This window comes from Pelodiscus sinensis, chromosome 2 (genome assembly GCF_052426305.1).
Source record: "Pelodiscus sinensis isolate ZL-2025 chromosome 2, ASM5242630v1, whole genome shotgun sequence".
NCBI lineage: Eukaryota > Metazoa > Chordata > Testudines > Trionychidae > Pelodiscus > Pelodiscus sinensis.
The window spans coordinates 81,691,344-81,717,084 of record NC_143053.1 but is presented as its reverse complement, the minus strand read 5'-3'; the positions used below and the strand labels follow the sequence as shown (position 1 = coordinate 81,717,084).

Here is a 25,741-nt window from a genome sequence, read left to right as displayed (position 1 = left end):
GAAGATTGGTATACCTCGTGTTTTGGGGCATAAGGATTTTCTGGGGAAAGGGTTTTTTGCGCAAAAAAGTGAACATCCACGCTGCTTGTTTTTGCGCAAAAACGGATCTGCAGAAAATATGCAAATGATATCACAACTCATGCAAATGAGACCCTCATTAGCATATTTTTTGCTGAGAACTCGTAGTGTAGACATAGCATCAGTGTGTGAATTTTTCACATCCCTGAGCAGTGTTCCCTCTAAACTGTGTGGCAGCACAGCTTCACAGATGTTTCTTCAGCCCCACCCAGTCAGTCAGCTCCTTGCATGGAGCTCTGAGCCTCTGACTGGGAGGCCCTGATTTATGAAGCTGTGCTGCTGCGCATCTTAGAAGGAACACTACCCCTGAGCAATATAGCTGGGTTGACCTTTCTAGTGTGGACCTTTCTAGTGTCCACACTTTCTAATGTGGACCAAGCCCTAGCATTAGACACAGCCAACGTGAGTGAAGGAGTTTTTCTGTCAGTGTAGGAGCATCACTTCCACAAATATTGGCTATGTTGACAGAGGCACTTTTCTGTCAACATAGCTACATTCACCCTGAGAGTAGTAATGTCCGCACATCCTGACCACCATAACTGTGCTGATGTAACTTCCAGGTGTAGACCAAATCTAATGTCATTTTGGAGATAGTGTTCTTACACCAGTTGAAGAACTCCTGTCTCTGTACTCTGCATCTATAAAGGGGGGCATGCCACACAACTGTGCTGACATTTAACAAACAATATACAAAATGCTGAGAGTTATGCCAGATATTGTATGTTATGTAATCATAGTGTTTATTGCTCCCAGTGTTTCATTAGTGGACAACTGTATATAATCTTTCCAGGTATAAAGGAAAATGAAGTATGTTTAAAGTAAAGAGCTGGACCAAATTTTTGCATTCTTCTACTCCACTGTTCATCCAGAATTATTCCTTTAACTTTAGTGGGTGAAGACATGTTATGGCCTTCTATATAGTTACTAGATTTATACAGTGATATCCAAATTGTAAATACTTTGGCATTTGATATCCTTCGTATCTGGAAGTGTTAACAATTGGAATACAGTGCCTGTATATGCACCGGTAATTTATTAGTATGTCGTTCTGTGTTTATGCATGTTGAATTACCCTATTTTTAATGATTCATCTATTGAAAATATTCATTCAATAACGAGCACTATGAATTCTTTCAATAAGCACTATATGATGTTACTTGTGGGGTATAAAATGGATGATTGTAATAATTTGAAAATTCAAATTTTGAAAAAATGAACTGAATTTGAGTACCTTATATCAAAATTTATTAGCATAATGAAGTACTGAAAAATGTAAGAATGAAGATTAATAGAATTCTCAGCCAAGCATCTGTAGCTCTGCGAAAATCCCACAATCCATACTATCCAGAGAGCCAGCACGTGTTTGCTTATATTGTAGCTTGTGCAAAGTTAAAAGTCAAAGCAGGAGTTCTTTAAAATATTTAATTTGAGCTACTAAATTTACAATCAAGACACAGAAGTAACTTTTGGAAGTGCACTGACTCTTCAGCTCCTCCCCGGAAACATTCTGTATTTGCATCATCTTCTCAAGTAATTTAATCTATTGAGAGACCCACTATGACTTTTAGAAACTCTTGCTGCAATTTCTTTGTGACTAAAGGACATTGTCAATCAACCCAATCCTCTCCATGCCAACCAACTGGCCCCCTTAATTCAGCAATTCAGTTGAATGAATGGAGTTCCGACTTAAAGGATACAATTGGCTACCAGAAAGAGTGCCAAGATGATTTAACTTTGTACAAGTGTGAAAGAGTTTTTAAATGGATGCTGTCAACCAGTGTTGGCCCAAAATGTCTGTTGCCTGAAAACTGTAATAATTTGATTGGGATTATGTCCAAGTTTATGTAATATTTTATAATCCACTATTTCTTTTAAGAGCGTGTTAAAGTCCAATAAACTAGATAGATAATGCTCCTTCATCAAGCAGAGCTGCGGTGGATGTGTTCTGATCAAATGTGCAATGTGATTTTTTTGGGGGGGAAGTGCAGCACTAAATTGAGGTGTGAATAGAGGATTTATGTTGTAATCTGCTCCTCCGCTATTGTTAAACATCACAATGTGAGTTTCAATCACTTTCTGATGTGTGGTGCAATGTAAAAGCAGAACTGTAGTCTACATTACTGTAATTTCTATGTGTACTTTTACTTTAACAGATAAGTTGAACTATTATTTAAACAGGCTATTGCTGGAGCATCCAGTATCCTAGAGATACTTGTGAATATTGGGAAAATTGAAATTACCTGACCCTGGCAAAATGCAACCCTATTAACATACCTGATTTAAACATCACCATCTTAGTCCTCTGGTTTTCCCAAACCCCTCTGAACTGTGTATGGAGAGTGAGAGGGTCGAAGTTTCTGGATGCTTTCCTTCTGTATGACTATCTACAAGGTAGAAATAAAACACAGAATCCTGGTGCAGTGCTCCCTCTTCCTCTTTAACAGGTGTGAGCCAGAGAACTATCTTACTGCAGTTGAAGTCTAACACATGTGTCTTTGTCTATACTACAACCTGGAGAAAAGATTGGGGAAGAAGAATAGGAGAAGAAAATCCATGGGGAAGACACAGGAGGTAGACATCTCCAGTCACCTAGTGGGGTCTTGGGTGAGGCGATTAGTCAGGAAGTGTAAGGAAGGATAGGAATGAAATAACAAAGCCCCTAGGAGGGAATCAAGGGAATAAAATGATTATAGGAGCTTGAGGGGGAGGGATAGCTGTTTAGCTACCTATGGTGGAATGAGCAGTCTATTAAGGCGTATCTAGACTACGCTAGACTTTCGAAAAAGGATATGAAAATTCCACAGGAATTTCACTTTCGAAAGTGAAAGTAATTAAGACAAGGTTTTGTCAGAGAACCCTCCCATTTGTTGACAAGCCACTTTTCCTTAAAAAATTAGGTTTACACGGCTTGTCAACAAATGGGAAGGTTTGCCGACAAAATCGCGTCTTAATTAATTTCACTTTTGAAAGTGAGCTCGAAAGAAGATATGCAAATTCCCATGGAATTTGCATATCTTCTTTTGAAAGTTTAGGATAGTCTAGATATGCCCTTAATGACATGAGATTATCAATTGTAATTGTTGAATAGGCCCCCCAGGCTTCTAATGGAATAACCTATTTTGTAAATTGAGACCTAAATACCCAATCTCTCACATTTAAAAAAATGAATATTGGAGATAGCTTTGTCTGCTTTGCTCTGGTTCCTTCTGTTGCCCTGTATCCACCTGGCTTCTGAAAGAATGGACTTTTTGTTTTTGTTTTTTGTCTTACCATTTCCTACCAGCAGCTTAATATGGATGGTGCTCTGCAACTCTATTTTGCTTTCACCTTTTTTCTTCTCCATTTTTCATTCTCCTGTGAACACATTAATGTATTCCTTTGCATTTTTTTTTCCAGACAACCTGGTGGAATTTACGTGATCTTGTCACTTCCATAGCTGCCACAGGGTTCTTCCTAGCAGCAATGAAAATGATGTGAGTTTTGTTAGTTTCACTGCTGTCTGAAAAACCCAACAGCACCAAAGGGTCTGAATTGAGAAAACATCCTGACCATTCATTCTTTCACATGTGGAATGCTGATTTTTTGCAACTACAACTTTAATTTTTTTTAAGTTTAAATTATGTAGGAAATGGTGGGGTAAGCCCCTCACTTGCAAAAGTCGTCTTTTTACCCATAGTAAATAGATGGGTGGACTTTTTTTCCCCAAGTCATAGGCTAAGATACTCAACTGAAATAATTTTGTTTTCTAGCATTATTCATAGTGAATTATGTTTCCATTAGTCTAATACAAAGTGTGTCAGAATTATAGACTGCTATAGGGAAAGATCGACTGACATATATTGTGTTGTTTTAAAGAATATAATCTAATTAGAAATAAGCAAAAATGTCATAATGAACCCTGAAATTCCATTTGGGTATATCTTACTTGAAAGACTTGTGAACACTTGGAAAATCTGGGCTTATTTTCAAATTAAGGGTTCTTTGGTTTTGAATGGACAATAAGGCAAAAATCAGTTTGAGTAGATAGTGATAGTGAATTTGGCTTTGAAATTCAGTTTTCATTTGAAAACTCCTGTGAACAGAACTGCAGTTTCATGTAACTGCTGAATATATACCATCCAATGTGTATCAAATTGTGGATGCTTAGATAACTTTTCATATTTTTAGTGTCTGAAACTGCCAAATGGGTGGTGGCAATTTCTGCAAGAGTTATGAATTTCTGTACTTAAACAAACATTACTTTTTAAACATTATGTACAGGCTATTCGAGAATCTCATTTATGAAATAAACGCTTCATCTTTCATCTGCCAATTTGAGGTGGGGGTGAGAGAAGATGGAATTCCTAATACAAAAGACAAAACAAACTGTTAATATGACTGAACCACTAAAATGGCTCGTCCTTTTATGAGCATGCATTCATGGATTCATACTCTTTAGATTGGATGAGTGGGGTAGAGAGAATTTTTCTTCAGTAGATGTGGCCAAAGATTGCAGTGCTCTACTTGAAGTAACATTTCATCTTACTGCTCTTAAGAAAGAGACTGCAAAGATTTTTTTTCTTTAAAAGTGTGTGTCTTCCGAATGTTGGAAATCTGTACAATAGACTGATACTTTAGGTTTCTGATTTTCTGTTTGAAAATCAGAAAATGCATAATTTCTGTAGCTAAAAAAAATCCAGGGATTTTAGAACATCATTAGAGATAGAATCATAGGACTGGAAGGGACCTCGAGAGGTCATCGAGTCCAGCCCCCCGCCCTCAAGGCAGGACCAAGCTCCGTCTACACCATCCCTGACAGATGTCTATTTAACCTGTTCTTAAATATCTCCAGAGAGGGAGATTCCACCACCTCCTTTGGCAATTTATTGCAATATTTGACCACCCTGACAGTTAGGAATTTTTTCCTAATGTCCAATCTAAACCTCCCCTGCTGCACTTTAAGCCCATTATTCCTTGTCCTGTCCTCAGAAACCAAGAGGAACAAATTTTCTCCTTCCTCCTTGTTGACACCCTTTTAGATATTTGAAAACCGCTATCATGTCCCCCCTTAATCTTCTTTTTTCCAAACTAAACAAGCCCAGTTCATGAAGCCTGGCTTCATTGGTCATGTTCTCTAGACCTTTAATCATTCTTGTCGCTCTTCTCTACCCTTTCCAATTTCTCCACATCTTTCTTGAAATCTGTGTCCAGTTCTGGGCGCCACTACTCCAGCTGAGGCCTAACTAGTGCAGAGTAGAGCGGCAGAATGACTTCACAAGTTTTGCTTACAACACACCTGTTGATACAACCTAGAATCATATTTGCTTTTTTTGCAGCAGCGTCACACTGTTGACTCATATTCAACTTGTGGTCCACTATGACCCCTAGATCCCTTTCCGCCATGCTCCTTCCTAGACAGTCGCTTCCCATCTTGTATGTATGGAACTGATTGTTCCTTCCTAAGTGGAGTACTTTGCATTTCTCTTTATTAAACTTCATCCTGTTTACCTCAGACCATTTCTCTAACTTGCTAAGGTCATTTTGAATTATGTCCCTATCCTTCAAAGATGTTGCAACCCCACCCAGTTTGGTATTATCTGCAAACTTAATAAGCGTACTCTCTATCCCAATATCTACATCATTGATGAAGATATTGAACAGTACGGGTCCCAAAACAGACCCTTGCGGAACTCCATTTGTTATCCCTTTCCTGCATGATTTAGCACCGTTAACAACAACTCTCTGACTATGGTTATCCAGCCAATTATGCACCCACCTTATCGTGGCCCTATCTAAGTTATATTTGCCTAGTTTATCAATAAGAATATCATGCGAGACCATATCAAATGCCTTACTAAAGTCTAGGTATATGACATCCACCGCTTCTCCCTTATCCACAAGGCTCGTTATCCTATCAAAGAAAGCTATCAGATTAGTTTGGCATGACTTGTTCTTCACAAACCCATGCTGGCTATTCCCTATCACTTTATTACCTTCCAAGTGTTTGCATATGATTTCCTTAATTACCTGCTCCATTATCTTCCCTGGGACAGACGTTAAACTGACCGGTCTGTAGTTACCTGGGTTGTTCTTATTCCCCTTTTTATAGATAGGCACAATATTTGCCCTTTTCCAGTCTTCTGGAATCTCCCCTGTCTTCCATGATTTTTCAAAGATCATAGCTAAAGGCTCAGATACCTCCTCTATCAGCTCCTTGAGATAAGAAATGCTATTTAGTTATCCATTCAAGGTGTTCTCGATCCTTTTATTTGCAACTTTAACTGGTTAACCAGCGCAGAGGTGCCAGAGCAGCCTGTGTGTGTAGTGAGCCAGGGCACCCCACAGGCAGGAGCTGTTCCAGTTCAAGTGTTGTGGCCAGAAGCTCTCTGGCTGGGTTGGAGCACCCCTGCCTGCAGCAGAGGGGGATGGGTTCCAGCCCAGCAGAGCATGGGGAGGCTGCTCCAGCTCACCCCTCTTGAACAGAATAGAATAGACCGGTTAGCCAGTTAAATAGGATTTTACATCCCTAGTATTATCATAGTGTCTAGGAACCCTAGTCATAGACCAGGACCCAGTCTCGTTAGGCGCAGTATAAACATAAACCAAAGCGACTGTCTGCCTTGTAAGCTTGCATGAGGAAAACTAAGCCAGTTTTACTTGCAGGTTCTTACAATTGTTTTTATGTTTCAAACGCATTGTGCATTTCCTTGCAATATTTTAAAAGTAATTATGAAAATTTATTCTGTTTGTTTTGGCCCTCCCCACAGACTGACTGCAAAAGATCTGTCACTAGACTCAGAAGAACACCAAGTAAAAACTACTTGGTCTCAGTAGAAAAGTAATTGGGTGGGAGGTGAGTGGGTTGGATAGAAACTGAAGGATACCTTTATCCTGCCATCTGTGCCCACAAACATGGCCATGCAAAATCTGACTGAATACGACAAAGAAAAATAGAATGCTGATCATAGAAATAACCAAGAGATTCCCTATAACTAATGGGGGAAAGTGTTTTTAAAAACACGTGTGTAGAAGGGGAATTCTGATTTTTAGAAAAATACTACCTATTTGCTAGAATGATGGTATTACTATTTAACATGTCTGCCACCTTTTCCTTATGCCATGATCACATTTGTACAAATCCTAGCTGATTTTACCATTATTTCCTCATAATTATAATATGAAGTAGGACAGAAAAATACACTTCTGGAGTTGGTGGGTTTTTGTAAAGTTTATACCATTTTCTCTTTCCTTCCCCACTGTGTTCTCCTGTTCAAAAGCTTCAGAGGGTAGCCAAGTTAGTCTGTAACTGGAAAAACTTAAACAATGAATAATCTAGCAGCACCTTAAAGACTAACAAAACGTGTAGATGGTATCATGAGCTTTCGTGGGCACAACTCATTTCATCTGAAGAAGTGGGTTCTCTTGTTGTTGAACTTGTTTCCTTCTGAGTCCTAATTTTCTTCAGATGAACAATTTATTTTTAAGTTGATTGAAAGACTGTAAATCTCAGCCATTTCTATATTTTGATCCAGCTATATATACATATTTGCTTGAGAGAGATTTTTTCAGAAACCATGTAATGAATCTTCCTTCCATACAGCTTTTTTATATGGATGTATTATTTTAAAATAAAGCTTTATGATATTCAGTATGTTATAGTTATCATGAAAATGTGAAATGCTTGGAGTTTTTATTGAAATATTTGCTTATTTCTTCAATGGACAGAACTCTGACCACTGTGGGGGAAGAAAATAGCAGTGACTGCTAATTTTTAATTAAGCATAATTAAACCATTCCAGATGCAAATGTAAGATGTCTTGTTGTGTGTGAGAATTTTTTAAAAAGTTTTCATTGGTACAGCAGTTGTATAGCCTTCTGTAATAGAATTCTTACTCAGATCACAATTATTCACATAATTATTCAAATAATATTACTAGCACTGGAGGCCAGCATTATTGTACAATCATACTTCAGCTGTGTGGCACAAATTCTTGTTTGATATGCACTTCAAAATATAACATTAGTGGATTTTTGGAACTGTTTATTTTTCTCTAACTCTCTTTTCTTAATTCAAGGACATTTCATTGTGGAATATATTTTCCCAGGCCATTCAGAAACCATTGACGTTTCAAAGCAATTCATAGAGTTTACAAATTCACAGGAAAATTAGAAATATTTCATTTAGTAGGCTTTATGTGGGGGGACAACATGGGAGGAATTGGGTTACAACTGTTACATTCAGTAATGGCCTTAATCGCTATGCCCAGTTTTATGAGTTGTAAAACATCTATAATGCCCATTGAAACTAAAAGGAGTTAAGGATGTTCGGTAACTCTGGAATTAAATTGAAGCTTTTTTCCAGGAAGGGGTGAAGAAACAAATTGAATTGTTAAATAGAGGTACTTGTCCATCTGGTTGTGCAAGTTTAGTGAAGGATCTCTGCTTTTTTCTTATATACATCAATTCCTGAAAATAAATTCATGTCTCAACATTCATTTTCAAGTTAATATTATAAGAATAAGTTGGCACATAATAGGATTGCATGTTTAATTTGTGTTTCTTTTCACATTGAGTTGAAACTTCAAATAGACCATATTCATTTCTCATTGTACCTCCACTACCATGTTTCCCCTTTTAGGGGGTCTCTTCTGTCATGCTGTGTTTTTCTCCATAACTGCAGACAGGAGTATCATTTCAATGCTGCATCACCCTCTCTTGGTGGCAACAGATTCTCTGCTGTTCCTCCCCAGTCTTGTTATTTTTGGGACCTTATCCTTCGTAAATAGCAGCCAAGAGCCTTTTTCATCTACTGTATATTTGAGAGAGTTTGTCTGTCTGTCTGTTCAAGAACTGCTCCTAAGTAGTAAGAGCTGGGACCATCAAATTTGGTGTGCAGCTTCATCTTATCATAACTTAAAGCATAGTAAGGGTTTGGTTGTGCTAGAAAGATGGGGTGTGCCTGGAATGAGATTGATGCTCATAAAATGGAAAGGAAGGGCTCTGATATATAATGGCCATATGGGGAAGCAGAGGATATGGGGTGGAAAGCAGGGGCAGTTATACGATACAACGACCATAAAGGAAGCTTTAGGGGGTAGCCAAGTTAATCTGTACAGGATAAACTTAAAAAAACAACAAATGGTCTGGTAGCACTTTTATAGACTAACAAAATATGTATATTAGTAATAGAAATGTAGCCGTGTTAGTCTGGTGTAGCTGAAGCAAAATGCAGGACTATGTAGCACTTTAAAGACTAACAAGATGGTTTATTAGATGATGAGCTTTCGTGGGCCAGACCCACTTCCTCAGATCAAATAGTGGAAGAAAATAGTCACAACCATATATATCAAAGGATACAATTAAAAAAAATGAACACATATGAAAAGGACAAATCACATTTCAGAACAGAAGGGGCATGCGGGGGGGGGGGAGGAAGGAAGGTAAGTGTCTGTGAGTTAATGATATTAGAGGTGGGGAAAGTTAGATGTCTGAGTTAATGGTATTAGAGGTGATAATTGGGGAAGCTATCTTGGTAATGGGTAAGATAGTTTGGGTCTTTGTTCATTCCCTCCCGGAGAGTGTCGAATTTTAACATGAATGACAGTTCAGAGGATTCCCTTTCAAGTGCAGATGTAAAAGGTCTTTGTAGCAGAATGCAGGTGGTTAAGTCATTGAGAGAGTGTCCTTTCTGGTTGAAATGGCAAGAAACTGTTTTTTCTTTGTGATCTTTTCTGATATGTTTTGTGGGCATTAATCCTTTGGCGAAGTGTCTGAGACGTTTGTCCACTGTACATAGCAGACGGACACTTTCGGCACATGATAGCATAAATTATATTTCTGGATGCGCAGGAATATGTGTTCTTGATCTTATAACTCACTTGGTTAGGTCCAATAATGGTATCAGCAGAATGAATATGTGGACAAAGCTGGCAACGGGGTTTGTTGCAAGGGAAGGTACCAGAGTTGGTATTAGTGTGGTATGTCCTGTGGTTGTTGGTAAGAATCATCTTGAGGTTAGGTGGTTGTCTATAGGAGACTATGGGTCTGTCTCCCAGAGCCTCTTGGAGTATGGTATCCTGTTCCAGTATAGGCTGTAGTTTATTGATAATGTGTTGGACAGGTTTAAGTTGGGGGTTGTAGGTGATAAGTGGTGTTCTATTGTTGGTTTTCTTGGGTCTGTCTTGAAGTAGACATGTGTATATGGTATCATGAGCTTTTGTGGGCACAACCCACTTCTTCAGATGACTGGAGTTATGAGATTAGGATGTGCAGATGCAAAATAAATAGGGGAGAAGGGGGAGGGAGGAGGAAAAGAAATGAAGGGGGTGGGAAACAAGGAGCAGAAGGTATGAAAATATCAAAGGGAAAAACAAGTAGGCAGAACTGGTAACCTATAAGCACCTAAAAGATTGGATAGTTAAAAGAAGCAGATAAGAATCATAGGATAGCAGTTAGCTAGGAAGGGTACTAACGCAAGAATCTACACAGACAAAGAGCTGTTGGCACCTTCGTTGAATGTCAGGTTAATAATGTCATAGCCATCCGTTATCTCGATTGAGGAGGTTATCAGTGTGAGAACTGAATTTGTGGATGAATTATAATGCCAACACATCTTTTGTATATTTGGCTTGTAGAAATTGGTTTGTGATAAGAGAGCCACCTGGAGATCTTCTAAAGAGTGATTAGGTAGATTGAAGTGTTCTCTAACAGGTTTCTATATGTTCCCTTTATATATATCTAATTTGTGTGCATTGATTTTTTTTTTTCCTGTAGGGACTATCCAGTCCTGTAGGGACTATCCAGTTTGTCTAATATATATATATATATATATATATATATATATATATATATATATATATATATATATATATATATAGCAGTGGAGGTATTGCTGGCATTTGATGGCATAGATCAAATTACTGGATGTGCAGTTAAATCAGCCTTTGATTTAGTAGCTTATGTTCAGTGATAAATTCGCTTGTATAGATAGATAGGTTGGCAGAGTTGGCACCGCAGCTGATTGCAGGGGTAGGTTCCTGGATGCTTATGATGTGGTTGTGTAGCATGGTGACCGGAAAGAATTTGTTTCAGGTTCGGGGGTTTTCTGTAAGCCAGAATAGGCTTTTCTCCCAAGGCCTCTGAGAGTGAGGGATTATTTTCCAAGATGGGTTGTAGATTGTGTATAATGTGTTGGAGGGGTTTGAATTTTGGACTGTAGGTAATGACAAGTGGAATTCTGTTGTTTTTCTTTTTTGGGTCTGTCTTGAAGTAGTTCATGTCTGGGTACTTTTTTGGTTCTGTCGATCTGTTTTTTTTCACTTCTCCAGGTGGGTATTTCAGTTTTGGGAATGCTCTATAAAGATCCTGTAGGTGTTTGTCTCTATCTGTGGGATTGGAGCAAATCCGGTTGTATTTTAGGGTGTGGCTGTATACCGTAAATTGAGAAATGTGTCTGGGATGGAAGCTGGAGGCATGAAGATAAGTGTAGCAGTCGGCGGGTTTCTGGTATAGGGTGGTGGAAATTTGTCCATTATTTAATTGTACTGTAGTGTCCAGGAAGTGGATTTCTCGTGTGGACTGGTTCAGGCTGAGGTTAATGGTAGGGAGGAAGTTGTTGAAATTCTTGTGAAATTCTTAGTCTCTTTTCTATGGGTCCATATGATGAAGATGTAGCGTAAGTAAAGTAGGGGTTTTTAGAGGGTCAGAGCTGAGGAAATGTTGTTCGAGGTCAGCCAGAAAGATGTTGGCATGTTGTGGTGCCGTGCGAGTGCTCGTGGCTGTGCCGCTGACCTGGAGATGCAAATTGTCTCCGAATTGGAAGTAGTTGTGGGTGAGGACAAAGTCACAGAGCTGTGCAGTGCTGTTATCGGGCATGGTGTTCCTGATAGCCTATAATCTATCTTCATGTGGAATGTTGGTGTAAAGGGCTTCTACGTCCATAGTGGCCAGGATGGTAGTTTCAGGTAGATTTACTGATGCTTTGAAGTTTCCTCAGGAAGTCAGTGGTGTCACGGAAGTAGCTAAGAGTGCTGGTAGCATAGGTCTGAGGGCAGCAAACGGCCAGAGATGTGGACTAGGACAGCTGTTACCCTCTGCTGCCTCAACAGGGTAAGGGCACAGAAAGGGACAGCTATCTATGATATATTTGAGAGAGTTTGTGTCTGCCCATTCCTTAGGTGGGAGGCATCACCCTTTTCCCCCAACTGAGCCCACTGGAGCTGCAGCGACCATAGCGAAATGCTTCTTGCTGGCCCCAACTAAGGATGTTAAGGACTAGTCCATATTCTTATCGGATAGTCAGTCAACTAGTTGATTTTTTTTTCCCCTCCACCCCTTGCTGCCTCCATCGGATAGAGGCAGCAAAGGGGGAGAGCCGAGGCAGTGTTTCAAAGGGGCAGCTCTGCATAGCTGAGCCAGGGATCAGCTGTGAGGCGCTGCCCCTTTGAACACGGACTCAGCGTTTCAAAGTGGCAGCTGCTGCATGGAGCCTGGGGTCAGCTGCGCAGTGCTTCCCTTTTGAAACACTGCCTCAACGTTTCAAAGCAGTAGCTGCTGTGGAGCTTGGGGTCAGCTGGGGACTCCCCAGCTGATCCCGGGCTTTGCGCGGCATTTCCTACTGGGGACTCTTGTACATTTCAAAGGAGGAATGCAGACTTGCCTATCGACTACTCGACTAGTAAATTAACCAATATTTAGCCCCAACCTGCTATAGTGAGAGAGGGTTGAGGACGTCCTCTCTCTCTGGGGAAGCCTGCATATGGAATCACTCATCCACAGCTCCACTACAAAGTAATGATTTTAAAAACAAAAATTGAATTCAGGACTTGAGCAACACTGGGTAGATTTTTCTAGTGTCTTAAATGAAATAGATACCAATTTTTGTCTTTTCTCATGAAAGAGTAAGAAACCTGTGTTTGGGAAGGGATGTGTATCCCTTAAAAAAGCAGCCCAATGAAAGATGGGATACTGGAATTAGAGAGCAAAAGTTTTAGGGCAGGGATGGGGAACCTAAGGCCCAGGGGTGGATGTGGTTCCCAGCTTATCAGGATCTAGTCCCCCATGCTCAGGGCTTCCCCCCCCCCCACCAGCATTGGGGAGCCTGTGCTGGCTCTCTGGTCCTCCCCCCCCCCCCCCCATGGGGCTGGAGCACACAAAATCTACTAGTGTGTGTACTCCTCCCCCCCCTCCCGCTCTGTGCAAGGGAAATGTGGAGAGTATCTCTTTCTCAGTTGGGGGCCACATCAGTGAGGGCTGGGGGGGGGGGGGGTGTTCTGCTTCTCACTTGTGTGCGTCCCCGACCCAAAAGGTTCCCCATCCCTTTTTTAGGGACTTTAGAAAGTTACAAAAGTTAATTCAGAAATGCTATTTTAAATATCTACACACATTCAAGTCCTTTTGTCTTTTTTGTTTTAATTTCCTTGTGAACAACTTTTTCCATGGTAAAATAAGATTTTTTTTTAATGGTTTGTAAATGTTGGGCTTTTGTTTGTTTGTTTTTTAAACAGTTTGAGTTAGAGCTATCTTACAACAAAATGGCTGTAGGGTATTGATGGAGTTACAGCCTTGTTAGTCTGGTCTAGCTGAAACAAAAGACAGGACTATACAACACTTTAAAGACTAAACAGATGGTTTATTAGGTGATGAGCTTTCATGGGCCAGACCCATATTGATCTGAGGAAGTGGGTCTGGCCCACGAAAGCTCATCACTTAATAAACCATCTTGGTAGTCTTTAAAGTGCTACGTAGTCCTGTTTTTTGTTTCAGCTGTAGGGTATGTTTCAGCTCTCTGTTAATACATGCCTCAAGTGTTTGAAGACATGAAGTGGTGTCTTCACAATATACCTATTATTTAATGCAGTATGTCTTTTAAAATATGTTGATTTACTATCTCCATTGTTGTTTAAATGTTTTGTCATTCAGCGTTCAACATGCCAAAATCTTCTGTGAGTAAACTATGAATTGATCATTTGCCAAATTGCTTTTGCCAAATCTCAACCTTTTTGTTTAACCTGTGAACCCCTCCTTTTTTTAAAAAAAGTTTTATATTCTAATAGCTAAAACAATTGTTTCAAAAGCTCAATTTTTCAGTTTAGAAGAAAAAGAAGACATTACTGGGATGAACTTGTTTAAACATGTACTTAAAGCTTAATAAACATGATTTTTATATACACTTGAAACAAGGTGGCATAATGCCTGCAAATTTGTAATGGCTGAATCTATGAGGTGGGAATAGGAGAAGGAAAAATAAGTTTAGCCTAAACCAGACAGGTTAGTTGACAATGCAACAAATAAAATGTTCACCGAAAACCAGAATGATTTTTTTTCCTCGATTAAACTGGTATTGATTCTTTCAAGGTCATCTTCCCAGTTTCTAAAAAGGAACTGATTTTTTTTCCCCTTCTCCTTTTGATATTCCTGTGTCTTGGTGTGACCGGGATCCTTGAGGAGCTATGCTGAGATTGCTCAGTTAGGTCAAATTTCAAAGAATGGGGCAGACAGTCCCCAAAACTGGTGGATTGGACACCCCGATCAACGAACTTTTCAGATTTTACCCTCTTAAAAGGTAAGAGGGTGAGCTTTGGCGTTGCAAAGAGTGACTTCCTAATTAGTCCTTGAGTTAGTCCAGTGTCATATAAGGGTGATCCTGACTGGGCCTGGAGATGCCATTTTTTCAGCTCACACTTTACCTTATGAAGCTTAAGCAGATCTTATGTTAAAGGGATCAGGGCCTAAGAGTTTTTAATACAGTTCTTGGGCAGCATCTTGACCGCATGAAGTTATTCTAACTTTGAAGTAGTCCATCTGTTTTCTAAACGTCACTGGTAATTAGCTACATGGATTAACAGAAAGCAGTTGCCTTCTATTTCCTGCCATTTGCAGGTAGTTTATTGAGACTACATGCACAGTTCATTTAAATGAATTACAGAGCACAGGGGTAGACATGTTCGGTTGGATTACCTATATATCGTTAGAAGTTGACAAACACACAAACTTTATCTACTAATATGTGTCTCAAAGTTGAATCTGGATAATTTAGCATGCTTAGGAGTGTGACACATTCTGCCCCTGACTCCTACCCACCCCCTATTTTTTAGCCACCCATCTGTCCCATTCCCCTTTCTTTCATTTCCTAGAGCAAGGATGGAGAACCTCCATCCCTCAGCTTCCGTCTATCCAGCCTGTGAGATTCAGGTATTTTCTTCCTCCCCCTCCTGCCCGTTAGCTGTGGGGGACTGGCAGAGTAGCAGAGAGATGGCTTTAAAGCCCCTGCGTGGCTGTTTCTGCCTCATGGGGTGGAAGTAAGTAGCTGTGTGTTACATGGGAACAGAAGCACAGGGGGCTGCAGGCTTTTCCCCCCACAGCTCCCATTGACCAGGAATAGGAGCAGCTGGGGGCAGGGCCTGCAAGCTGTGTTTTCCCCCCTTCCCAAGTTGTGCCAAGTAAGTGCCCCAATCCCCTGTCCCCTTCTGCCGAGGCCCAGCACTTGCAGTCCTCTCCTGCACCCAGCCTTCCACCCAGACCCTGCACCTCACACCATCAGCCCGCTCCCCAGCAGTGTCTCTTGCACACTGAGCACCTCATGTTTAGCCTCACTCCGGAGCCGGGGGGAGGGATACACTCACTAGCTCCTCAGAAGATCCAGCTTGGGGCTCAGGGGGAGAGAGTCCTGAGTCTCAGCACTCTCCTCCCCCTGCATGGCTGGAGCACAAGAGGAGCCCAAGTGCCTTGAGTTGCATGAGTGAAATGATTATCCTTTTTTTTTTTTTTTTTAATTCTTCTTACTTGGGGTTCAAGTGAATAAGGGGGGTTTTTTGGTTCTCACTTGCATGTGGCCCTGATGCAAGCCATTTTTCTTTGGGACAATGGCTAACTCAAAAAAGCTTCCCCACCCCTATCCTAGAGACTTAATTACTTGGTTTGCTCTGTATGATGGAATGAACTAGAAGGTGGGAGTTGCACAAATGTTGGTAGGCTTCATTTTGCGAATTGTGGAGCCTAGTGACTCACAGGGTTTTGTGTGCACTCTGGATAGTTTTAACTTTACTGTCTGTACTATGGATAGCACAATGGTGTTTGAGCTGCAGAATGCCAAGTTACAGGGAGAGACTGTTGAGCAAGTGCAGCACTCTTTGTGGCAAAACATCTCTCACACACTGAAAGTTAGGGAACGATGGCATACGCTGAAAAGATAATTTTTTAAAAAAAATTCTGTGCTGTTTGTAGAGGTACTTGGTTGTTCTTATTTCACTCATATAGAAGCGCCACTAAAAGTTTGTCATTCAGCACTCTTTCTTCTTCCTCCTACAATGTCTTCCCTGAAAAGTCTTTGGCCTTTGCATGAAACAGTTGCAGCAATTCCTGTTTGTTTTTCCCACCTGCATTTGAAGATCTGTCCAAACGGAAACAGACAAGGAATAGGGAAATGCAAAGTATGTGTTTTCCTGTTGCTTTAAATCATTTCAGACTTAGTATACACAATGCATTCTGTTGGCATTGCTTGTCCTGGGTTGGAAAGAGCTGAACACTTCGATTCATCAGGCCACTGAGTCAGCAGGAATTAATATTGCCTTCAGCGGTGACTGGTGAAGGGAGGTGGAGGTGCCACTGGCCACATGACCTCCCAACCAGGGAAAGCACCAGGACTATCCCCTTTCAGGGCAGACCCCACCCTTATTCTGCCCCTGCTCCTCCTCTTTCCCCCTTGCTGTGGCATAAGGGGACTAGTGGGGTTGACACGGCAGCAGGTCCGCCCCCAGTCCTGCACTCAGTAGCGGTGCAAGTGTGGGGTCCCTGTGTGTAACAGTGAAGGTTAACCTACAAATACAGAAATAGTACATGTGTGCACACATAGAATATACACATTCAGCGGATTAAATCGTTTTAAATACCTTACAAAAAATATTTTGCATAAAGCATCTTCCAGTTGTGCATATTCATGAGCATATTTCCCTAAATAACATGAAATGCACCATCACAGAAATATTATATTTTATACTGCATTATATTTTAACCAATTTTTGAAACCGAACACACACCAAAGACACTGAAATCTCAACCCTCTGGCATCAGAGCAATCTCCCATTTATTCGTGAACTCTTCTTTAACCAGTAAGAGAGACAAATGGTTTTGTACAATCTTTCCATAACATTTTGAGGTTTCTTACTTCAAAACCGGGTTTACTCAAAAAGAAAAGCACTCCAGTACCAATAATTTAACTTCAGGCCAAGTAATATTACTTATCTTAAGATACACTGCATCACACAAATACTTGTAATATGTTCACTTAGCATATTTTGATATCAAAATTCTGCAAACCTACTTTGATCAAAACTGAATACACTGAAAAGGGAAAATAATTTCTTGATTGTGCATGACATAGGAAGACCATTAAAAATAAACTTGAAGTAGGGCAATTGAAAAGACAGTATAGCCTTTAAAACATGACTTTCAATATAGTTTTTGTGACAGACTCTTCTTAGCCAACTTAAAGAGATATTAATGGATAACGGAGACTGTAAGTCTTGCAGGCTTTGAACACTTCTCCACTGTTCTTTTATATGAGTCTATATTTCTCAAACTATAAAATGTAGCTGCCACACTAAGTGTTCTTAGTTTTGTTCTGGCTGAAAGCACAATGCCTAAGATAAAATTTACCATAGAGCAAAAGGATTGTTTCTCTAGGTAAAATTGAGTTATTGTGAGCAAATATCATAAGATGCTTGGAACGCTAAATATTATGAGCTTGCAAAATTGTGTTAGTATTGATAGGAATGCTGGTAAATAAATACAGAAGTCTGAAAAGACAATTTGCAGTTAATCTAATTCTGAAATAAATACAAGCAAATTGTGCATATTTGGAGCATATTTAAGCATGACCATTGAATTATGTCCCTTTTAAATAATCTTAGCAGAAGAAAATATATTTTGTGTTTTTTATGAAAAATGTTTGCACATTTACTTTTCCAATGCTTTATCTGAATGGGTAAGCTTTTTATTTTTAAATTCTTAACATAATGTGTTTTTTCCATATTCATGGGAAAGAAAATGTAAACATAATTGTGGTTATGTGTAAACATAATTGTTTGGACACAATACATTTCTTTGAGTTCTCTTTGTGGAAAAAGTGACCAAAGTGGTTAATACATTGGTGCCTCATCTCGCTTTTTTAAACTCATGCATAAATGTGAGATTTTTGGTTTTTGTTTTAAGTCACTCCAGACAGTGGCACTGCATGAAGCAGAAGTAGGCTTAAAGTTGTTCTCCCTACTGTGAGAACAATAGAATACAGTACAGGCAGTCCCCGAGTTACGCGGATCCGACTTATGTTGGATCCGCACTTACGAACGAGGCTTTCTCGCCCCGGAGCTCGCAGGCAGCGGGACCGCCCAGAGCGCAGCGGTCCCGCCACCTCGACCTCCGGGGTGAGAAAAGCTGCTCTGGGTGCCCCTGGTCTGCTGGGGACCGTCTCCAGCAGACCAGGGACACCTGGAGCAAAGCCAGGGAGGCGGAGGGGTCCCGCGCCTCTGAGGCTTTGCTCTGGCAAAGCCGGGGAGGTGCGGGGTCTCCGCCGCTGCTGCGGCTTTGCTCCCGGTGCCTCTGGTCTGCTGGGGACCATCTCCAGCAGACCAGGGACACGGGGAGCAAAGCCGCAGCGGCGGCGCGGTCCCGCACCTCTGAGGCTTTGCCACAGCAAAGCCTCAGAGGCGCGGCACCCCGCCGCTGCTGCGGCTTTGCTCCCCGTGTCCCTGGTCTTCTGGGGGGGGGGTGCAGCTAGTGCGCCCCCCCCCCCCCCCAGCAGACCAGGCTTTTGTTGTGGACCCTGGGGTAGAGCAGCTGGGGTGCTGCCGGGTTGATCCTGCAGGGACCTACCTGGCAGCCCAGCTGTTCTGTCCCAGGCTCGAGATTCAGCCGCTGTTGAAACTGATCAGTGGCTGATTCCAGGAAGCTGGGGGCAGAGCAATTCTGCCTCCAGCTTCCTGTAGTCAGCCCCTGGTCAGTTTCAGCAGCAGCGGCTGAATCTGGAGCCAGTTCCGACTTACATACAAATTCAACTTAAGAACAAATCTATAGTCCCTATCTTGTACGTAACCCGGGGACTGCCTGTAGTGTTTTAATAAAATGGATTTTTAAAACTTGTCAGATGCATTTTTCTTTTAGAACAAATGTACTGAATATAGAAAGTTAGGAAAACAACGAGTTACTTAAAAATCTGTGAAATGAAGATTCATTTAGCTTGTAGTCCAAATAGGTTTCAGAGATAGCAGACCACGTTTTGTTACTGGCAGTAGTTCATAAGTTATATTTCAGTCAGAATTTATCTAAACCATTTAGTCTAACATATTGATTTTAATATGAAACAACTTTTGGCCTTCCTTTTCACAAATACAAGACTCTTAAATCTGTTAAATATTCTTTACCCATTCAATTAACCATCTGTATTACTGCACTGTTTTAAAGTAACATCAAAAAAGCATTGGAATTCTTTCCTTCTTGTATTTGTTGCATTGATTGACTATGCACATTTAAGGAAAAGAATGCTCTGACTAGACTTTGTGGAGCAATAGCAATGGTTTATGGCTGAGCTGTGTGTTTAGTATTTGGATGATTTCATATGGTGACCGTATGTAGCAGCACAAAATACATTACACTCCTGAGACATGAATTTACATTTTTATTTAAAAAAATATTCCTTCATACCCTGGTTTCATGTCTGCTGTCCTGAACGTTTCTTTTGCAAACTACAGTTTTTAGCAAAAAATCTTTTTGTCTGTTGGAGTAAGGAAAACGAATCATCAATATCATGTATCAAGTTCATAAAGTTTGGGTGGCAGGGTTAGGATACCCACAGGAGGATAGTTAATATGTCTTTTTGCTGCTTGAATATAAACAATATGTTGACTTCTAGAGAACCTTGAAGGGGACTCTAACAACTGAAAGATGAGTATCATCTACATTACTTGATTATTTGTCTGCCTGGGCTGATTCCAGTCTGGAATTTGGGTGTTTCTCCTTTTGGTTCCAGTTCAGATATCCTCAACCCTAGTGTTTGAGCAGTTTTGTGTCTACTGCAATCCTTCCTCTTTGCAACCTGCCCCCCTCCTCCAGTCTTCAGTTACCTCGCAATGGGTAGACAGCACCCAACTGAAGTGGGACACCCCCATGACATAACAGGAGTGCAAAAGGGAAGGTAGTCTTTCTAATTAAGGCACTAAGTGGAACTCAGGACATCTGGGTTCAGTTCTTTATTCTCCAACAGACATCCTGTGTGACTCTGGGCAAGTCATTAAGAGCTTGTCTACATGGGACAGTTTTGCCAGCTCTACCTGTATGATTAATCAGTACAGCCATTCCCCCTTTCTCCATATGGAGGCACTTATTCTGATAGTTTGTCCCTTCCTAAACAGTATGGGTATGTCTAGACCACATGCCTCTGGCGACAGAGGCATGTAGATTAGGCTACCCGGCATAGGAAAATGAAGTGGCGATTTAAATAATCGCCGCTTCATTTAAATTTAAATGGCTGCTGCGCTGAGCCGATCAGCTGTTTGTAGTCTGGACGCTCGTGGTTGCTTATAGTCTGGACGTGGTAGTCTGGACGCTCGTGGGATAAGATTTACCGGGGAAGTCGATAAATGCCTTTGATGTCGACCGCGGAGCGTCCAGACTACCGCGCTGAGCCAACAAACAGCTGATCAGCTCAGTGTGGCAGCCATTTAAATTTAAATGAAGCGGCGATTATTTAAATCGCCACTTTATTTTCCTATGCGAGTAACCTAATCTACATGCCTCTGTTGCCAGAGGCATGTAGTCTAGACATACGCTATGAGAGAAACTGAAGAAAATAAAAACAGTGATGTCTAGCTCTTTTTTTGGTAGTGCTTTTCATTAGGAGATCTTAAAAAGCTTTACAAAGGAGGTCAGTATCATTTAGCGATGTGAACGACTAGTCGCTTCCCTCCCCCCATTGCTGCCTCTGACAGAGGCAGTAATCAGGCTGGGGTGGGGAGGCGGAGAATAAGAGGGGGGTGCTTCAAAGCGGCAGCAGCAGGTGGAGCCCGGGGCGAGACCCCAGGCTCCACGTGGCTCTGCTGCTTTGAAATGCTGCTTGCAGCCCGGACCAGCTAGGAGTCCCAGCTGCATGGAGCCCGGGGTCAACTGGGGATTCCATGTGGCGCTGATGCTTTGAAACACCCTGGAGTTGTAGCTACACTTCAGAGGCAGAGGCACCCTGATCAACTAATCGAATAATCAATGCAAATTACATCGACTATTCAATTAGCTATTTAATCGAAATTTTACATCCCTAGTATCATTATCTCCATTTTACAGCTATAGAAACTGAAGCACAGGGAGGTGCAGTGATTTGACCAGGTCGCTCAGCAGCTGGTGGTCAAGCCAAGAGTGAAATCCGGGTCTCCTGTGTTCCAGTCCAGTGCTCTGTCGTAAGCAGGACTTGACAGATAATCTAATCTACTCGCCCGTGGCGAGTAGATTACAAGCTGGCGAGCCCTGGTCATAAGAATGGCCATACTAGGTCAGACCAAAGGTCCATCTAGCCCAGTATGCTGTCTTCTGACAGTGGCCAATGCCAGATGCTCCAGAGGGAGTGAACAAAACACAAGTAATCATCAAGTGATTCACTCCCCGTCACCAATTTCCAGCCTCTGACAAACAGAGGCCAGGGATACCATTCCTACCCATCCTGGCTAATAAGTATTGATAGACCTATTTTCCATGAATTTATCTACTTCTTTTTTTGAACCCTTGCCTTCACAACATCCTGTGGCAAGGAGTTCTACATGTTGATTGTGTGCTGCATGAAGACAAACTTCCTTTGTTTGTTTTAGACTTGTTACCTATTAATTTCATTTGGTGACCCTACTTCTTATAACATAAGGAAAAGTTATTTAGTTGTTCTTATTCACTTTCTCCATATCTGTCATGATTTTTGTAGACTGTTATCATAGCCTCCCTTAACCTCCACCTTAGGGCTGCATACAACATCTAGCGCAGTGGGGCCCTGATTGTTATTGGGGCATCTAGGCATAGCTATAATAGACAGTATTTTCAGGAGAAGCACCAGACATAGAGCTATCTGTGATTAGGTCTTTTTCTTTAGCATGTTGCTGGAGACCTTTTGTTTTCTCCTGAAATGAAGGAAGACCCCTTCCAGATAAGTTTGCCTCTCAAAGTAAGCACTGACCACGTAAGTTACCACACAGAAAAAAGGAGAGTACAGTCTGGTAAGGAAACTGAGTGTCCCTGTTAAGTCTCGGTTTCACACAGCTCTTCTGTCATTCTCTAGTTCCACTTGTGTTTGGTGTGGAAATAGACCTTATTCTCCCTCTGCTCCTTTAAGCTAAAATCCCATACGACTTGGGAATCAAGTAGTAGGATTTACTTACCCTAAAAGACACCTTGTGGGGAATGTCTATACAGGGATAAAAGTCCTGTGGCATGGCCCCAGTTGGCCTAGGTCAGCTGACTTCTTAAGGTTGCCAGGTGTCCAGTTTCCCACACTGGAACCTGCACCCAGAGCCCTTATCTCTCTCACACTCCAACCCCCTGCCTCAGCCTGGAGATGCCTCCTGCACCCCAAATTCCTGCCCTACTCTAGAGTCTAGAACCCCCCAAACCCAGAACTTCAACTGTATTGCATGCTGAACCCCCATTTCTGGCTCCACTCCAGACCCCACACCGCCCAGGGGAAACATCACCCCCTCCTGGACCTCTGCCCAGCCCAGTGAAAATGAGTGAGGTGAAGGTGGGTGAAGGTGGGGGAGTGCAAGCAACAGAGAAGGAAATGGAGTGAGCTGGGGCAGGGGCCAGGTCCTTAGAGAATGTTTGGTTTTGTGTGGTTATAAAGTTGGAAACCCTATGACTTGGGTTCATAGTATTCGGGCTGTAGGGTTAAAAATTGCCATGTAGATTAGAGATGTAAAATCCCATTTAAATGGTTAAATGAAGGGCTAACATTGCATGTAACTAATTAAAGGGGGTTGTGCTCCAGCCCAGACATTCTACCCCCATGGGGGCTGCTGCCACCACCGCAGCTGCCCTGCTGCTGCTGCCCTCCTTGCATGATGCCTCCTTCAACCCCGCACAGGGAGCCCGCAGGGTTGGAGCAGTCCTCTGCCCACAGATGGGCAGGTTGCAGGCAGGGGTTTGCTCCCAGAGTACTGGTTAACAGTTAACCGATAAGCATCACTCGTTAAGGATGATGCTTACTGGGTGCCTGTTTATCCAGTTACCCATTAACATCCCTAGTACAGATATTCAGGCTTGGGCTGAAGGCCGAGCTATGGGACTCTACTCTCTTGGAAGGTTCTTGAGAGTCAAGAAACTGGCTCTTTAATGAGGAAATCATCATCCTTAAGAAGTGTTTCCTGTAAGCTGAATGCTTGAGTAATGACCCAGGAGGGATTCAGATACGGCCCACCTGATTAGCAGAGTGCCCACAGCTGGCAGTATGTCTGTTTCTATAGGTAGTACACATGTGCACATGCCTCAGTGCACATAACAAAATTTATTCTGTGCACAGATGGGAAAAATTAGAGGGAACATGCCCTCAAGAACCTGTTTTAACAAACATGTAATCTAATTTCTGAAGGAACCATAAGCTCGTTGAAGACAGATGTAATATGTTCATTTGCTTAACTTGTTAAAACTTAAGTTTACAAATCTTTGCTAAAAATTGTTAAACATAGAAGGCTAGCTTTTATAGAAGCAGTAGCATCTGACCAATTAAGAAACACAGTTTATAACTAATTTTATATCAATCTTTGCAGGTGACTTTTCTTTCAAAAAAGCTTTTCAAATATACAGTTAATATAAAAGGCACTTTCTTACTAGGGATGTAAGCTTCTAATCAACGCTCCCCCCATCAACTAATCGACTAGTCGATTAGCTGATTAAATGCCGTTTAGCATGCCTATTTCTTTTGTGTTCTGAATGTTTGCTTCATTTCAGATGCAGCAGTGCGGAAGGCTGCTAGGTTTTATTCTATTGTCTGCATATTTAGTTAAATCAACTCAGTTCCAACTGCAGCACCAAATTCTGACCTATCAAAGGCAGCAGCACGGGGTGTGGAGCAGGGGAGGCTGCCATGAAACAGCCTCTGTCCACGGTGAGCCCAAGCTCCCCGCGGACAGAAGCTGCTCTGCATCCCACAGAGCAGCCTCTGTTCATGGGGGATATGAGGCTACGTCTAGACTGCAAGCTTCTTTCGGAAGAGGCTTTTCTAGAAGAGATCTTCTGGAAAAGCTTATTTTGAAAGAGAGCATCCACACTGCAAAAACGCAATGAAAAAGTGAGTTGCTTTTTCAAAAGATAGTGTCCACATTGACTGGATGGTATCTCGCATTTAAGTTGTGATTAGTATGGACGGAATGGCCACCAGGGCACCTGTATTATTTCCCAGAGGCCTCTTCTTTCGAAAGAACTCCCTCTTTCGCGTCCACACATGGCTTTTTCAGAAAAAAGGCTTCTTCCTCATAGGAAGAGGTTTACTGCCATCCAAAAACCCCCTCCATTTTTTCGACTTTGTGGAAAGAAGTCAATGGCAGTGTGGACACAAGTATTGTTTTTCCAGAAAAAATAGCCATTTTTCCGGAAAAATGCTGCAGTGTAGACACACCCTCTCCCCTCAGACAAAGGCTGCTCCCCATTCCATGGAGCAGTCTTTGTGCGTGCGAGCTTGGGTAGCCACAGAACAGCCTCTGTCTGTGGGGAGCTTGGATCCCCCACAGACACAGGGGTTGCTGCCACCCCATGCTGCTGCCTCTGTATCAGAAGCAGCAGCGTGGGCAGCAGGCAGCCAGTCCATAATGGGAGCTGGTTTTTATGTAGAGGCAGTGTAGGTATGCCTGGGACTCCTCAGTAGTGGGGCTGGAGCACACTGGCTGCTGGCCCCACTCCCAGAGACTATCAAATACTCATGTAACCACTAAAATGTCACACGGCTACACAACTATTCAGTTACCCGATAGCTAACATACCTATTAATCACAGAACTTCTGGTAACTAAATTTCATCTACTGTTTCACTGGCTTCTTTTATGCTCCCACCTCTTTGTCTTTTTACTCCTTTCTTCTCACCAGATTATTATTTACAGTTAATGAAATTTTCTGCTGCCTATAGAATGAGAATTTAAAGTGGCTGTTTCATTATGCTATTATCATCATTGATGGTGTAAGTGAATACTCGCATTTCATGGGTTGCTCATAGTGAAAAGAGAAAATGTCATGATTTGCCAGTTAGATAAATTAGGCTAAATATTACATATGATGTAATTCAAGTAAAGACAAAAAGATTATGCCTGTTTTTGTGAAGACTAGAAATAATTCATGTATATCCTTGAAACATGCATTTCTTATGTATATGTTCTTCACTATTTATAGCAAAGTTAGTATATTTCAATCCACATAAATATCTTTTAGATGGAATTAATAGAATCTTATTGAGCGTTTATTCCTTGTATCAGAATTAGGAGTGTTGGTTTTTAGCCATGCTTATAGGGATCTTTAATTTTCCCCCATTATTTTAATTCACACCACCTTCCTGTCTGTTTATAAATCAGTTTTAACTACTAACATCTGAAACTGCTTGTTTGCCAGTTCTTCCTGTGCTTGCCCAACAGTACAGGAAGCAGTCTCCAGTGAGGCAAATTACTCATTTAAGTAAA

The 25,741-nt window shown here is 41.5% G+C and overlaps 1 protein-coding gene across 2 annotated transcripts in view; it reads left to right on the top strand.

Moving 5' to 3' along the window:
* YES1 (YES proto-oncogene 1, Src family tyrosine kinase) overlaps window positions 1-25,741 on the top strand; it is an 85,291-nt gene that overhangs the window by 10,568 nt on the left and 48,982 nt on the right. Inside the window, exon 1 of one of the 2 annotated variants that reach the window (XM_075920918.2) lies at window positions 3,529-3,551. The exons of the other annotated variant lie outside the window; for it this stretch is intronic. The gene's annotated coding sequence lies outside the window, so the exon portion shown is untranslated. Of the gene's footprint in view, window positions 1-3,528; window positions 3,552-25,741 lie in introns of those variants that run through there. 2 annotated transcript variants of the gene reach the window in all.